General features: G+C 38.3%; 1 long non-coding RNA gene across 1 annotated transcript in view; it reads left to right on the top strand.

The window, feature by feature from the left end:
* Positions 1–1,388: 1,388 nt before the first annotated feature.
* Positions 1,389–17,196, top strand: part of LOC137638341 (uncharacterized) — a 34,210-nt gene continuing 18,402 nt past the window's right edge. Inside the window, exons 1-3 of the long non-coding RNA XR_011044077.1 lie at positions 1,389–1,541; positions 5,992–6,178; positions 10,657–10,759. This is a non-coding gene — a long non-coding RNA (uncharacterized lncRNA). The remainder of the gene's footprint in view (positions 1,542–5,991; positions 6,179–10,656; positions 10,760–17,196) is intronic.

Raw genomic sequence — 17,196 nt, 5'->3', positions numbered from 1 at the left:
ATATTTGAGTGTCTGAAAATCCACGCCAAGTAATAGGTGTTAAGATCAAAGATCAAGGTCAAGGTCGAGAAATAAGTTGCCGCGCGGAGGTCTGCGCTCTACTGAGTGCCCCTCTAATTTATATTGTGTTTGTTTAATAAATGAACTGCATACGACCTCCTTCAAGAAGCTGTGGAGAGGCGATTGGAAAATAATTGTGGCTGTACTCTTACAAGGCAATGTAAGAGTTGGAAAACCCAGGCCTACATGACTAAGGACTATGAAGCATGAAGTAGATGATGAATGGAGGATTGATTTAAAAGCTGAAGATAGACGACTGGCGAAATCTAACCTAGACCCTTTACGTCAATGGGTGTAGGAGATGATTATATATGCAGAAAATGACATTATAGCAACTTGTAATTTTTTAGAGAGGAAGAGGGGGGGGGGCGTGTCATTGGGTCATGGGTTTCTTGGAAAAACTGCGTCAACGAACCTTGAAATTGGATTAGCAAAATTTGGTCATTGAACTGGAAAAGCTAAGACCTTTTTTTCCAGTTTTTGTAAAATTCTAATACTTAACTAGAATTAATTTCAGAACTAATAAAAGTTTTCTCAAGTTATTTTCCTAGCGAAAGAGGTATTAATTAGCAGCAAATAATCGGTTTTTAATTAAAAATGATTTAATCAAGGAAAGGAAAACTAGCTATTTGTCAGGTTTTAATGAAGGATCGAGAGTGTATTAGAAATTAAAAGGATTACGAAGGAAAATAATGATAATGGTAATACTATTGTAATATTGAAAATGATAACATCTTCCCTATGTAATAGGGACAAGACTCTCTCTCTCTCTCTCTCTCTCTCTCTCTCTCTCTCTCTCTCTCTCTCTCTCTCTCTCTCTCTCTCTCTCCAACAGTGAACAATTGAAGTTTCGATCAAAGGCCACAGTTAATACATTATCTGTAAGTGAACGAAACATTAGAGAACTTCATATCTCTCTCTCTCTCTCTCTCTCTCTCTCTCTCTCTCTCTCTCTCTCTCTCTCTCTCTCTCCTCTCTCGTGTTTCGTCCAGTTAGAGATAATGTTTTAACTGTAGCCTTTGATCAAAACTCCGATTGTTCACTCTTATTCCTTTTTTTCCCTCGTATTTTAAGTCTTTGAGAAAGGACTCGGACGGTGGAAAATTTCTTCTTTTGTGTGTGCGCGCGCGCTCAGAAATTAACACTATATTTATCCTTTCCCATTTAACATTTATACGCAATATATTTACATATATACACTTTCACACACAAATAATTTCTCCAACGGCAGTAATAGAAATCTCAACGTGAAGTCTTGCAGGTAATAAAACAATGTAACTTGAGAGTATATAGTATCACATTTGCTCTGGTGGAAACTAATAACAACCTTTGAGTAATTATTTCGGTGTAGAAGTTAGAACCATTTGGTAGTTACAATCGAAGACTGCCTTGAACAAGTGTCAAGCTCAAGTTCAGCAGACTTAACGTCATTTTGTTCGTGTTTTTCCTAATAGAAAGTTGTGCTCCTCTGAGGAAGAAAGGTACGTCTTAGTTTAAGACGAGAGTGCTGTCATTAATGTAGTATTTTAGTGTTGCTATTCTTTTTTTTATTAAACTTTTAAACACTCTCGTATCCCGTGTGAAGATTCTGTTCCCTGTGTACCACTAACGAAGAAAGATACTGTGGGTTTAAAATCAATGCTGTAGTTTATCACTGTTATTCTTTTTACAAAGAAATTTTAACCTCTCGTATCTTTCGTTTTGGTTAATTTGGGCTGATCTGATTGCTTTTACGGTTTTGAATAGAATTCCCTATTATAGTTTATACATAACACATGATATCGGGGTCAATGACCAAGTATGTCAGGATGACAAAAACCCAAATTAATTCATTCATTGCCCTTAATCCCTTATATACTTGGTATTGAAAGGGATGTAATACGCCAGTGAATACGTATCACGGAAAGGAAATTTATTATAATTCTGGAGGTAGTTGGCTTTGATAAATAGTTGTTCGTGGTTATAAGAGTCTGTGTGACATGCACTTTGCCAGATAGTGATAGGAAACCAAAATCCATCCTCTCCACACACTTCCACCTGAAGGATACAGAGTCCTAAATTAGGTTAGGTGGGAGGACCCTAGGCTGTCGTATTTCTGAATTTGTTTCCCTGTGTATTTTTTTTTCCTAGCATATAAGTACGTCTGGAATTGCAAATGGCATATACAGTAGGTTCTAATCCTTAGGGGAAAAAAGGATAAGTAGATAGAAATATTTTGAAGGAAAATTGTTCATATGGTACAAAAGGTAGCCTACATATACAATAAGAAAGTTATTTGACAAAAAGATTGTAGAAAAATGTGAATACAGTGCATGTTTTGTCATATATGCTGGCAGTGTTGAGTATTCATGTATTTAGCGTGAAATTATGTATCTTATAACCTTTTTTTCATCTTGTTCAACATCACAACTGATTCATAGTGCAGCTGCCCCCCCCCCCTCACTGTTGATTTTATGCACTGAATTGAAACCCTTTTGCCCACTTAAGTCACAAGGCCCAAATTTTCTAGTGTCAGGATGCTCATATGGGTGAATATACTTTTGATTTATAACCAAATCCATGAACAACTTGCTTTATTATTACTCGTTACCTTGTTTTATCCAATTCTGACCGTGAATAATGTGGCTATCTACCTGTTGAGTTTACCTTCATCCTATATAAAGATGATGAGCTATTGTGGGCTCCCAGTGGGAAATGGGGTGTTGAGTGTGGGGGGACACTGGAAACTAATGATATGCAGCAGTAGTAATGGTCAGAAATGCATAATAAACACAAACTAGATGGAAAAATAAGAATTTTATATACTGTATGCAGTATAACAATGTATCATAATTACTGTACCAATTCAGTACCTTATCACGTTCCACAAGTGGGCTTTGTTCCGCTGTGGCACTCTACGCTCGTATTATACATTACAGTATTTCATCTCTGCGTTGTTCTGGCAAGCGTTGCGTGGATGTTCTGCGTATGCCATCTGTATGGGACACTTGAAGTATCATATTGGTCTATAATTTATATCGTATCCCACAAACGGTCTTTCTCAGTTTTGTGTCGTTTTGCTGGTGAATAAACATTATCACCTTGCTTACCAGTTGTTGCAAGCTGGGCATGGATGAGCTGTGCACACTAACCTTGTAGGTTATTATTTTGGTGATATATTTTGCTCTCAGATGAGCAACAGTAGTTATGTATTGAATGGAGAGTGTTTTAAATATAATAAATGACCAAAATAGGCTAGGCAAAATTTTACAAAATTTTTGTGATTTAACTCTGGTCTGCGAGATGTCGTTCTGTCTTATTGTGCCGGTAGTCATACAAAAAGTGAAGTTGAAGGTATGGAGAAAGGACTGATGTAAAACATCCAGGAAATTATACATAAATACTTGGAAGTATATAATTGTTAAAAAATTCCTATTAATCTTTACATCTTACAAAAAAACAGAACAGCTTTCAAAAGCAAATGCAAACTCACACGCAGTTACTTGCCATCGGTCTCCTAAAAGTAAACGATAGATATAGACAAAAGTGTTTACAATTTAGTTGATTGATGTATAAGTTAGTATGCCCAAGCCTCCATTAGTCATACTGTTCAGAGAAAAGGGCCTGCACTTGTCTATTTTGTATTTCAAATTCCAGTTTTGCTAGAAAAGTACAGCATCATATATTAACTCGCTTTGGTATTTTGTATTGATTATGCACCTATTTTATTTAGTGTTTGTTGTTTGTTCCTATGAGAAGACAAACCCTCTATTTGTGTTGCACACTATTGCAGCCTTGCCGCGACCAAAATTAAGAAAATCCCTTGGGTCTGGCATCATTGTATGCTTGCCCTTTGCTTGCGGTTCAATAATCACTTCACACACTGTCGTAGTGACAGTCGGACGTCTGCTCGACCGCTGTCCACGCTCTGCTTTTAATTTCAATTCCTTGTGATGAGTGCTGCTCAAGTATGTATGAGATCCTGCCCAGGCCTTGAAGGTTGTCCTTATGGCACCTCCATGATTCTGGTGGAGGTAGATCTCTATCCTTTGTTTCCTGGATGTCAAGTTAAAAGATGTTCCAGTGCTTCCCTCTTTGAGATTTGTAGGGAATGTTTGTCTTCCCAGTGGGAAAAAATTTAGTAGCCGCCGTAAAAGCGGGCAGTAAGGGTACTTCCCCTTCTGCTGCTTTCTCCAAAGAGGGCAGGGAGCAAAAACCTCCTCTTACAAGGCCTGAATTTTCCCTGTCAGATCATTCGTCATTGAAGTTCTCAGACGCCAGTAACAAAGGATGGCAGCCATTCAATCAAAAAGGTGTTTATAGATGAGGATTATGCCTGAGTGAGAGGGAGAATACTCTGAGGGATTATGACCCTCTCGCTTCGGAAATTACCCAACCAGAGCAGGATGCATTACAGGAACCGCTAATATCTCTAAAGTTTGAAAATCAGGTCTCTATCACCACCAAAAAGTGTGCTAAGTTCGGGGGAACAACTTTTTATTTCAGATGTTCTCCTGTTAATGTAGATCATATACCCACTAATGATACACCAACACAATCTACGCACCATTCGGCGAATGGACATTGGGTATCTCTTACCCCTTATGATTCTAGAAGTTATATTTTCTCCAGCGAAGTCCCATAGTGAGTCTGGCCTACCAGTAACACTTGAAGTCCCAAATGATAAGTTTTCCACTAAGAAAATGTTCTCCAAGAAAAAGCATCAACACTTCCAGAATCTTCATGTGTTCAAGTATAAAAAGAACAGAAAGAATGATCTTTTAGGCAAAGTGGAAGTGCAAAGTTTTCCCTGCAGATGTAGATGCACAAGCAACCTGTACATACTTTTCCCCAGACAGGTACAGAAAAGCATCTGTCAATTATGGTACAAAACTGGAATACACAGCGAGGGAACGCATTCCGCCTGAATGTGCGTCTACAAGCACATGTCCCAGCAGCTGAATGCACCACTAATAGTGCATGGCTGCTGGCAGAATACCTGGCTGCTATTTCAAGAAAGCAAACAACACATCTGAGCGTGTATGAGACAGACTAGCCATCAACTAGATTAATGTACAGTACTGTATTCCTTTTTAGGTATAGCAAACAATGAATCCACATTTAGGGCTAATCCTAAAATTAAGGATTTTTCCATTTTACAGGTAAAACCATAGTCATAGCATAGAAGGAAAAGGGCTCTGAACCATATCTGGCATTTCCTCGCTAATCCCCCCTCTGCCTATCAGGAAAGACTAATAGTAATTTGAGAAGCTTGTATTGTCCAACTTCTAATTTTTAACTTGCGGTGTAACTATATTTTTACTGTAGATTCACTTCGGCACTGATTGGTCTCGGTTCCCAGTGCTGGACTATATAGCCCTAATCCATAAATTCATCCTTAGTCCCTTTTGCACATAATCTTTAGCCTTTTTACCTTCATATCCACTTCCTTTCTGATGTATCGATGTCCAACCTTTTTGATATTTTTAGAAAGGAATTGTGAAAGCAAAGTTTTCCCCCCACTTGCCTCCTGGCACTGAATAGAACCTTAAGCTCAATTGCTTAGGTATAGCACCTAAATTTCATGAATGAAAGAAAATAAACCCATAACTAAAGCTTAAGGGTACAGAATTGGGTGTTCTTTAGACAATACAAGCTTCTCATCTTGCTCAACATTCATGTTTTCACAAGACATCTTTACATTATTGTTATACAGTACTATACTTCTTTAGCAGGGTTCGTATTGAAATGGATATGCATTACTGACTTCTTGTTCATGACAAATTTGGCTTTTCTAGTGATACTGTATTTTATGGTGTTTGAATGGTTAGAATAATGTCAGCCATTTTTGGGGTATTAGATTATTATAATTGTAGATATCATAATTAGGACAATGTATGGGCCCTGTCTACTTTGTATATCGATCCTTATTTTACCTTTTAATTTTTGCAGAGGTCAAGAATGTGCCATCTTTGCTCTGCATGTCCTTGTCTCCTGCCCAGTGGAAGAAGTAAGGATAAAAAGAAAAAACTTCAAGATGTTGCTGTTTGTATCTTCTTAGAACAACACATGGATTTTTCCATGACGAAAGAACACTGCCAGTTATGTTCTTCAAACAATACGTACCAACGGAGTAAAGGTTTGTATTCTAGTGGGAACGAATCCAAAATTTTATTAGAGAAAATTTTATGATTTTCTTAGATTTAAAAGGAGAGGAGGCAAGGAAAAGGTGGGCGGAATGTTTAGAAAGTTTGCTGAATGTTGAGGATGATAGGGAGGCAGATATAATTGCTGTTCCAGGTGTTGAGGTGCCAGTGATGGGAGATGAGAATGAGAGAGAGATTACAATAGAGGAAGTGAGGAGAGCACTAGATGAAACGAGAGTAGGAAAAGCATCTGGTATGGATGGTGTGAAAGCTGAGATGTTGAAGGAAGGGGGTGTGACTGTACTTGAATGGTTGGTGAGATTGTTTAATATGTGTTTTGTGGTACCAGTAGATTGGGTTTGTGCATGTATTGTACCACTATATAAGGGTAAGGGAGATGTGCATGAGTGTTGTAATTCAAGAGGTATTAGTTTGTTGAGTGTAGTTGGAAAAGTGTATGGTAGAGTGTTGATTAATAGGATTAAGGATAAAACAGAGAATGCAATCTTGGAAGTACAGGGTGGTTTTAGAAGAGGTAGGGGTTGTATGAATCAGATTTTTACAGTTAGGCAGATATGCGAGAAATATTTAGCAAAAGGTAAGGAGGTGTATGTTGCGTTTATGGATCTGGAGAAAGCATATGATAGAGTTGATAGGGAAGCAATGTGGAATGTGATGAGGTTATATGGAGTTGGTGGAAGGTTGTTGCAAGCAGTGAAAAGTTTCTACAAAGGTAGTAAAGCATGTGTTAGAATAGGAAATGAAGTGAGTGATTGGTTTCCGGTGAGAGTGGGGCTGAGACAGGGATGTGTGATGTCGCCGTGGTTGTTTAACTTGTATGTTGATGGAGTGGTGAGAGAGGTGAATGCTCGAGTGTTTGGACGAGGATTAAAACTGGTAGGAGAGAATGATCATGAATGGGAGGTAAATCAGTTGTTGTTTGCGGATGATACTGTACTGGTAGCAGACACAGAAGAGAAGCTTGACCGACTAGTGACAGAATTTGGAAGGGTGTGTGAGAGAAGGAAGTTGAGAGTTAATGTGGGTAAGAGTAAGGTTATGTGATGTACGAGAAGGGAAGGTGGTGCAAGGTTGAATGTCATGTTGAATGGAGAGTTACTTGAGGAGGTGGATCAGTTTAAGTACTTGGGGTCTATTGTTGCAGCAAATGGTGGAGTGGAAGCAGATGTACGTCAGAGAGTGAATGAAGGTTGCAAAGTGTTGGGGGCAGTTAAGGGAGTAGTAAAAAATAGAGGGTTGGGCATGAATGTAAAGCTTGACCGACTAGTGACAGAATTTGGAAGGGTGTGTGAGAGAAGGAAGTTGAGAGTTAATGTGGGTAAGAGTAAGGTTATGTGATGTACGAGAAGGGAAGGTGGTGCAAGGTTGAATGTCATGTTGAATGGAGAGTTACTTGAGGAGGTGGATCAGTTTAAGTACTTGGGGTCTATTGTTGCAGCAAATGGTGGAGTGGAAGCAGATGTACGTCAGAGAGTCAATGAAGGTTGCAAAGTGTTGGGGGCAGTTAAGGGAGTAGTAAAAAATAGAGGGTTGGGCATGAATGTAAAGAGAGTTCTATATGAGAAAGTGATTGTACCAACTGTGATGTATGGATCGGAGTTGTGGGGAATGAAAGTGATGGAGAGACAGAAATTGAATGTGTTTGAGATGAAGTGTCTAAGGAGTATGGCTGGTGTATCTCGAGTAGATAGGGTTAGGAACGAAGTGGTCAGGGAGAGAACGGGTGTAAGAAATGAGTTAGCGGCTAGAGTGGATATGAATGTGTTGAGGTGGTTTGGCCATGTTGAGAGAATGGAAAATGGTTGTCTGCTAAAGAAGGCGATGAATGCAAGAGTTGATGGGAGAAGTACAAGAGGAAGGCCAAGGTTTGGGTGGATGGATGGTGTGAAGAAAGCTCTGGGTGATAGGAGGATAGATGTGAGAGAGGCAAGAGAGCGTGCTAGAAATAGGAATGAATGGCGAGCGATTGTGACGTAGTTCCAGTAGGCCCTGCTGCTTCCTCCGGTGCCTTAGATGACCGCGGAGGTAGCAGCAGTAGGGGACTCAGCATTATGAAGCTTCATCTGTGGTGGATAATGTGGGAGGTTGGGCTGTGGCACCCTAGCAGTACCAGCTGAACTCGGTTGAGTCCCTGGTTAGGCTGAAGAAACGTAGAGAGTAGAGGTCCCCTTTTTGTTTTGTTTCATTGTTGGTGTCGGCTACCCCCCAAAATTGGGGGAAGTGCCTTGGTATATGTAAGTATGTATGTAGATGTACAAAAATTAAGTCTTTAGCATAGTCCTTTCTCAAACCACCCCTACAGTTAGTCTCCGTGTTGCTGAATGAAAGGAAGTGTACAGTATAACAACAGTCAATTGAGTGTGTGGTTTTCCCACCTGCTTACCTATATTATGTATGTTAATTACATATTCCTTTTTACCAAGCTTCAGTTACTATACCAGCTTGCACCAAAAGTGTGCGCTGTACAATCACTTTATATGAAACCGTTCAAGTTTGCCTATGTAGGATATATGCAATATTTCCCTTTTTAGTAGACTATAGGTAACATTTCAAACCAAAAATATGAAGCATTGAGGAGTTTTAGTTACCAGTTCCAGATCCTTTACCATGGTAGGAGGATGCTCTATTAGAGGGATGGGAAAATCAGGATCTGTATGTTTTTCTTAATTTTTCATGATTTGTGTTGATGATAGTCAAGTTATGGTATCTCCAAAGAGTAGCATATGACCGGTTGTTGCTTCTTGGACTCGGGCGGGGAGTTGTTCAGAGATTTGCAGCCTGTTGTTGCTTTAGTGGCAAAGGAGGTTGCCTTACAAAGTCAATCGTATCACAACATTTAGTTCAGTTTATTCAAATGCCCTGTGTGTCTCATCTTACTGCATGGGGATTGTGTACCATATTTTTTCTAAGTCCTCTAGATTGTCTGTCTAGGGTCCTAAAGGGCAATGAATTATTTTTCATTGGTGCAAAGAAGATAAATGTTTTGGCAACAAGAATTAGTTTGGATAGGTTAAGTTTATGCATTTAATTTTGTATGGAAAAGTGCAAAATTACAAAGATTATCCATCCTATGATTTTAATATATAGTACTGTTCTGTATTTGTTGACATTATATGCTTTTATTTTTTAGTTTAACCAACAGCTATCTTCTCATTTAGGGTCTGAAAACATCTGATAGAGGATGTCTTATAAGAAAATATGTCCCATTTTACTTGATTACCTTTGAGTTAGTACATTTTACAATAATGCTCTCTCTATCACTGTAACAGATGAAAGTATTATTAATTTGATATTGATCTGTTACATTGAAATTGTTCAATTAGAAAGTTTTAGTGTTTGTGTAGTACACTTAGGTTTGGAATTGCATTGCTTAAAAAACCAAAAGTCTAGTGTTAATTGCTAAGTTGAACTTGGTTTCAGGCAGGCTGTTCTCTCCCTCAATCTACATTTTTTAGTTATTTCTTTTTGGAGTTATGAGACAATGCCTTTGAATGGCCAGCAGGAGAAATATTTCTTGTGTAATGGTAAATATTCTAGTTTTGCTTTTGTAGTGTTGGAAGGGCCTCAAGGATTCTCAACTGCTTCATATCAAGGATTCTTCAAAATTTTTTGTTCTTGATAATGATGGCTTGCATAATATCTTTGCCCTGACCTTGTGGATAATTAGTCTTGCTGGAAATCCATAAAAAAAGTTAGATATAAAGAGTGAACTCATTTCTTAATTACTCCTGTACGAAGAAAAGGTTTTGAAGTTGAGATAAGTTAGTTCTTGATACGTCTATGGAGTCGGGCTACAGTAAGAGTCTGGCTAAGTAATAATCTTAGGTTTGCTGAAGTCCCGTTTCATACTCGAATATGACTCGTTGCACCTTGCTGTGCACTGTAGACATTTCTTAAAGCTCCTTGCAGTGACATTTCAGGACCTAGTTGCTCTTGTTTATTTTTTAGCCTTGACCTAATCACAATTTCCACTCCATTTCCTTTCATTGTACTTTTGTGTAACCTCTTAAATTTTACTGCATAGTGCAATTGCAAGAATCCCTTCCAGTGTTATTTGGGTACTAAATTTCCTCCCAGGCCCCAGTGCTAGTCTTAATGGCCCAGATTCATAAATCCAATCCAATCCTCTAAGACTTAATGATTACACCTCATGTCAGTAATAAGAGTATTGATATTATCAAGTGAATAATACATACAAGATAAACATTTGTTATGCATATTGTACTGTACACAATTATTATGGGTACTAGGAAATTTTTAGTCAACATTATTAATGAGTAGATGTGACTGCCTGAATCCAAGAGGTTTTATACAGAGGTTCCTCGCCCAGAAATAGATTTTTCCTTCGTCAAAATCCCTTATATGTACTGTATACAGTAGTTATCAAAGTTTTTGAATTTCTTGGTATTGTGATAATTGCTGATTACTAAATTTGTAATCTTCTTTATAGGTCTCATGACTTGAAGCCATCGACATAACAGGCCTCGTAAGTTAATTGTATCGTCCAAGTTCGATAACTAGGTAGGAAGATGAGTATAAAGGGAATTCTAAAGGTGAGTCACTCCAAGAAAATTTTTTGTTAGTTTCAAAATTGAAGTGTTTGTAGTAAATACTTAGTTTTTGCTGACTATTGCCATTACTGAAGTGTCTGTGCAGTGTTCTTTTGGTCCTTCTGCACCCAATTTGTCTAAATTCCCACTGCCATGGCTTGTACCTTTACTCTGGTACTGTACTTTCATGTCTACAAGTAGTAATGTTCCGACCACCTACTCTTATATCATTTGTATCAAATGGCCTAATTATCATATATGCTGTGTAATCAAACAGCGTATATTTGGCCACCTTTAAGAGAGGTGAACCCTCATTTAGTAGTTTATGTAATGGTTTGAATAGTAATAATGAATTGATATATACTGTTGTCATTAGTATTGCCATTTTTACTTTAGTAAATAAATGTACTGTATCTCATCCCTGAATTGACAAACCAGTATATTTACTGCATAAAGGGTTTTTAAAGTCATACATTTGTTAAATATATCACGAATTAATTTAGTACAGTGAACCCTCGCTACTTCGCGGTTCGACCATCGCGGATTCACCACTTCGCGGATTTTTTCCATAACCCATATATATACAGTAATATATATATATATATATATATATATATATATATATATATATATATATATATATATATATATATATGTATGCATGTATTTATGTATATATGTAGGTATGTATATGTGTATACATATAAATATATATATATATATATACACACACACACATATATATATATATATATATATATATATATATATATATATATACATATATATATATATATATATATATACATATATATATATATATATATATATATATATATATATATATATATATATATCTAAAGTAGGAAGATGTGATGTAGTTCTAAGGGAAAAGTATGGGAAAAATGTCTGGGTAATAAGCAAAGCTCTACCTCCAGTTTGTTTCTTCATTATGATCAGAGATAAATGTAAACAAAACATTGGTTGCCATTTTTTATCGTGCTTTTTAGCGTGTTTAGGAAATGCATGATATAAAATCACCTTTAATATTTGTGCCTGTTTTAGTTTAGGGTACTGTAGTACATGCATTAAGTGTTCTGTACATTAAAGGGTAGTTTGTTAACAGAACTACGTACAAGGGAAGGTTTTAAAAGTCTGAATATACATGTTGAATAAATAGGTAAATATGGTGTCACTACTTCGCGGATTTTCACCTATCGCGGCCGCGACTGGAACCTATCTACCGCGATAAACGAGGGTTCACTGTAACTAAGATTAGTAAGATCATTCCTGATATTTGATTATGCCTATTTTGATATTATTTGTGCAGAATTGTATGCTCAATTTATTGGTGACTTTGCATAGATTTCTTAACTTTTGCTGAGTTTCACCTACTTTCTCTTTCATCCAATTTTCTGCCTTCTTTGGACGGTTTAATCATGGTATGCTAATGCTATAGTATTCTCTGTAGCTGCCGTCTTTGAGAGAATGCCCGGGCTGAAATCGCTCTGCTTCAGCAAGGAATATTGTTTTCCTTATTGAAGTCATGTGGTGGGCAAGACTGCTCTTGAACTGGGTAATACTTAGGCTTGAACTGGGTAATACTTAGGCTCAAAATGGTTCTCGATACCTTTTATATTCTCATCACTTCAACCTCCATATTTCACCAGCCCTCTTCCTTCTTGTTATCCAACTTCTCTTCCTTTTTTCAATGTTTTAAACATTCAGGAGTTAATTTTCAAAGCCAGTTTTGGGATTTCTGGTGAGCTTATCTACTAACAAATAGTGTTTGGACCCGTGAGGTACCAGTATGCCAGTCATATCATGTCAGTTGTGGGACTATCTCTCAAAATTAGCCCCTGGGTTTCAGAGGTAGGCTGGTTTCTGTTTTGTCACCTTCATGGGTAGTATGTTAATAGTACCTTTACCTGTACCACTGAATCTCTCAACGTAACCATGACTCAGTTGATGACCACATGCATGAATAAGAATTAAAAGGCAACTTAAAGAAGCAAACGGCTCATTGGTTGCATTATTGGCTCTATACATTCCTCTTGATCCATACAATCCAGGATCTGGATGTAGGAGGAAAATCTTAAAAAGAGGAAAGAAAAATATAAAGAAAATTAAGTTTTGTGTGGCTTACTTGAGCCAGTATAATTCAATAAATATTTTGTCATGGCCAGATAACAAGACCAAAGATGGTGATATTTTTAAAGCCCATTGCTCTATAAGACAGATTGGTAAGGGAAATTTAACAGAGGGAAAATCTGTGAAACTGCAAAATTTTGAGGATTGCAAGGTATTAGAATTAAATGTACCACATAAAACCTTGTGAAATTATGTTGAATGGATGTCAAAATTGCAGTACAGTACTGTACAGTGTAAAAATTGCAGTAATGGTAAATAGTCCTAATTCCTTGGCCACTACTTGGTAAAATCCTTCTTTAGAAGTAGGATTTAACTTGACCAAAAATCAGTCTCCAAATATATATGCAAAAGTAGGAGGTAGTAGTAATATACTGAACCACAGAAAACTAATCTAAACCGATGATAGGTCAATTGACCCCATCAGTGATCCACATCAATAAAAAAAATATCTTAGATATCATAAAGACACTTTAAACTCTCTTTTACTCAATAGATTTTTCAGGATTTAGAGCAAAATTTGAGAAATTGGTATCCAGTGTACCAGCTCGGTCTTCTATCTTGGAATCTGGTGGTTGTAAAGATCACACTGCCTCACGGCAATGTGAGGGTGTCACGATAGAACTGGAGTATCTTGAGGATGACGGACTGATCTGGTACTCTGTGCTGAAAAGAATGTCTTAACAGGTTTTTTGTGAATTCAAAATATGTTAGTCTAGTGCATACATTACAAGCAACCAGGTAGCCTCGGCTCCAATACCAGTACTGTATTGGTTCTCAGCGATGTCAATGTGTGTCGGACGTATTTCTGTGTAAGAGATGATATGATGGATTTGTTAGAGCCTGAATCCGTAGGTCCTTAAACAGTCCTCACTAATTCCGTGCAGTGCACAGTGATATGATAGCCCTAGAGAGGGGAGGACAATATTTCTTTGGTATTTACAGTTAGTAGGTCGGCCAAGGCATCAGCCACCCATTGAGATACTACTGCTAGAGAGTTATTGGGTCCTTTGACTGGCCAGACAGTACTACATTGGATTTCTCTCTCTGGTTAAGACTTGTTTCATCTTTGCGTACACATACACAGAATAGTCTAGCCTATTCTTTACACATACTCCTCTTTCCTCATACATTTGACAAGACTGAAATTACCAAACAATTCTTCTTTTTCTCAAGGGGTTAACTACTGCAGTGTAATTGTTCAGTGGCTACTTTCCTCTTGGTAAGGTTAGAAGAGAGAATTTAGCTTTGGTAAGCAGCTCTTCTAGGAGGACACTCCAAAATCTAACTATTGTTCTCTAGTCTCGGGTAGTGCCATAGTCTCTGAGCCATGGTCTTCCACTGGCTTGTTTTAGAGTTCTCTTGCTTGAGGGTACACGGTACACTCTGGCACACTATTCTATCTTGTTTCTCCTCCTCTTGTTATTTTGAAGTTTTTATAGTTTATTAATGAAAGATTTATTTCAATGTTGTTGTTGTTCTTAATTTTCTTGCAGTTTATTTCCTTATTTCCTTTTTTCACTGGGCTGAGCTTATAGCATCGCGCTTTTCCAACTGGGGTTGTGGCTTAGCAAATAATGATTATGGTTTCCTTTCCTCACTGGGCTATTTTCCCTGTTGGAACCCTTGGGCTTATAGCATCTTGCTTTTCCAATTGGGGTTGTGGCTTAGCAAATGATAATAATGATAATGATAATAATTTGATTCCCTGTTTTAGCTTTTTATGAATAGTACTTACCTGGCAGTTATATATATATAGCTGGCTGATATCTCTAAATCGGCAGAATTTTTCAAAACGAGGCAACCGCCTTGTGGTGGTTGGGAGGTAGGGGGTAACACCCGTCACAGGGTGGTCCAAGGAATCATTTCCATGTGTAAGACTTCTGTTCATCTCTGCCGGCTGGATCGAAAACATCGTCGGTCCACCATTGAGAGTTTTTCGAATCATTTTCCCTTCTTCGCTTTTTTGGACTTCGTTTGGTGAAGTACACTGATTTAGGGTTTTGGCAATCGTGTTTTATTATTATTATTTACTTTGTTTATCATGAGTGATAACTTAATTTTCGTGTTTGTGCGAGTGATGTATGCAACATGAGGTTACCGAAAGTGTCGGTTGATCCTCACAGTTTGTATGCAGAGGTTTTGTTTGTGCACTATATTTTAGTTGCGAAGTTTTTAATCCTGATGACGGAAATACGTTCAGGCAACTCTATGACGTCACAGTCGTGTGATGTAATCTTCATGTATGTCTTGCAATTCTCTTTATTTGTTTTATGCAAAGAATGGGAGGAATTCCACTTATATAAGTTTTTTAACTTTTAATGTAAAATTTTAAAGAAATGTTTGTCCATTTGGTGTTCGTTCTTTAAATCATCGATCTAATTTCATAAATTAAATAGAACTAGCGTATGGTTAATTTGCGCTGTTACTCGTTACTATCGGTGCAGTCCCAACATGCCTTGGTAGCATTCTTTTCGATATGGGAATTAAAGTGTTGGCTATTATTCTCCAACAACAACTAATTTATATGGAAATTCTAGTTTTAGTAGCTTTTTCATTTATATGTTCCTATTGTTTACATTTATATATATAGATATGTTATTGCTATATCTGTTCTTTTTATCATTACAACTCGCTTGTTTTTGAATTCCCTTTGAATTAATTGTGGATTACATTTGTTTTCCCTTTTTTCTGTTCATTTTAATCTTTTTAACGTTTAACTTTCCCGGCGTTAGTATGTAACTGCCAGGTAGGTATTTATGACATTTAATTTTACCGGTGGTTATATGTAACTACCGGGTGAGTGTCTAAAACATCTATTTTTATTCTCAACTCTTGCCCGGTGGTTTTTTCTTTTTGTGACCGCCGGGTAAGTATGTTTGAAAGTTTATTTTATTATGGAAATGTCAGTTTTATATTCTATAAAAAATATTTTGTTACAGTTTATATAGCAAGTACTAGTGACGATTTTGCTTTCTCATTCAAGCCCGTGGCAGAAGAATAAGTTCTCTCACAACGGGCAGGACTAATTATGGTTTTTTGTGTAAGAGTTTAATAGTGCAAGTTTTCAGTGCTAAATTAGGCATTGGATTCTTTCAGCACAGGGACGTTGTTTTCCTAGCCTTAGACCTCTTCCAAGCTCCCCGGCCCATGGGAGAAGGAACGGCGATCGGTGAAAGGAAACGAGAGGCGTTAGCTCACGAGCAAACGCCCTCGCGAGCGTTCCTGTTAACGTTCCCAAGAATGCTCGCCCTTGCCATGGTAAAGCAAAGAGCGTTGAACGTTAAGATTCTTACACTGCTTTTAGAATTTTGCATTGCATCACTTTTGATTTTAATGGCAATTCTTAAGTCATAGATATTCTCTGCTAATATCAATGCTTACAAACCATCATTGACTCGGTTTTTGTCCCAGAGCGCCAGTCGGCCTTATGAACCCTCTGGTCGGAACCGAACGCGCCGAGCGGCATAGTGAATATCATTTTGCCTTAACGCTCGGCGCTAAGTCTTTCAAGACAGGACGAATGCAGCCTCGTCTTTCAGGGCGAATGCAGCCTCGTCTTTCAGGACGAATGCTGCCTCGTCTTTCAGGACGAATGCTGCCTCGTCTTTCAGGACTAATGCAGCCTCGTCTTTCAGGGCGAATGCTGCCTCGTCTTTCAGGACGAATGCAGCCTCGTCTTTCAGGACGAATGCAGCCTCGTCTTTCAGGACGAATGCAGCCTCGTCTTTCAGGACGAATGCAGCCTCGTCTTTCAGGGTGAATGCTGCCTCGTCTTTTAGGACGAATGCAGCCTCGTCTTTCAGGGCGAATGCAGCCTCGTCTTTCAGGACGAATGCAGCCTCGTCTTTCAGGGTGAATGCTGCCTCGTCTTTTAGGACGAATGCAGCCTCGTCTTTCAGGGCGAATGCTGCCTCGTCTTTCAGGGCGAATGCTGCCTCGTCTTTCAGGACGAATGCAGCCTCGTCTTTCAGGACGAATGCAGCCTCGTCTTTCAGGACGAATGCAGCCTCGTCTTTCAGGACGAATGCAGCCTCGTCTTTCAGGACGAATGCAGCCTCGTCTTTCAGGACGAATGCAGCCTCGTCTTTCAGGACGAATGCAGCCTCGTCTTTCAGGGTGAATGCTGCCTCGTCTTTTAGGACGAATGCAGCCTCGTCTTTCAGGGCGAATGCAGCCTCGTCTTTCAGGGCGAATGCTGCCTCGTCTTTCAGGGCGAATGCAGCCTCGTCTTTCAGGGCGAATGCTGCCTCGTCTTTCAGGGCGAATGCTGCCTCGTCTTTCAGGGCGAA

This window comes from Palaemon carinicauda, chromosome 3, assembly GCF_036898095.1.
Source record: "Palaemon carinicauda isolate YSFRI2023 chromosome 3, ASM3689809v2, whole genome shotgun sequence".
Lineage (NCBI taxonomy): Eukaryota > Metazoa > Arthropoda > Malacostraca > Decapoda > Palaemonidae > Palaemon > Palaemon carinicauda.
This window is presented reverse-complemented; position numbering and strand designations above follow the sequence as displayed.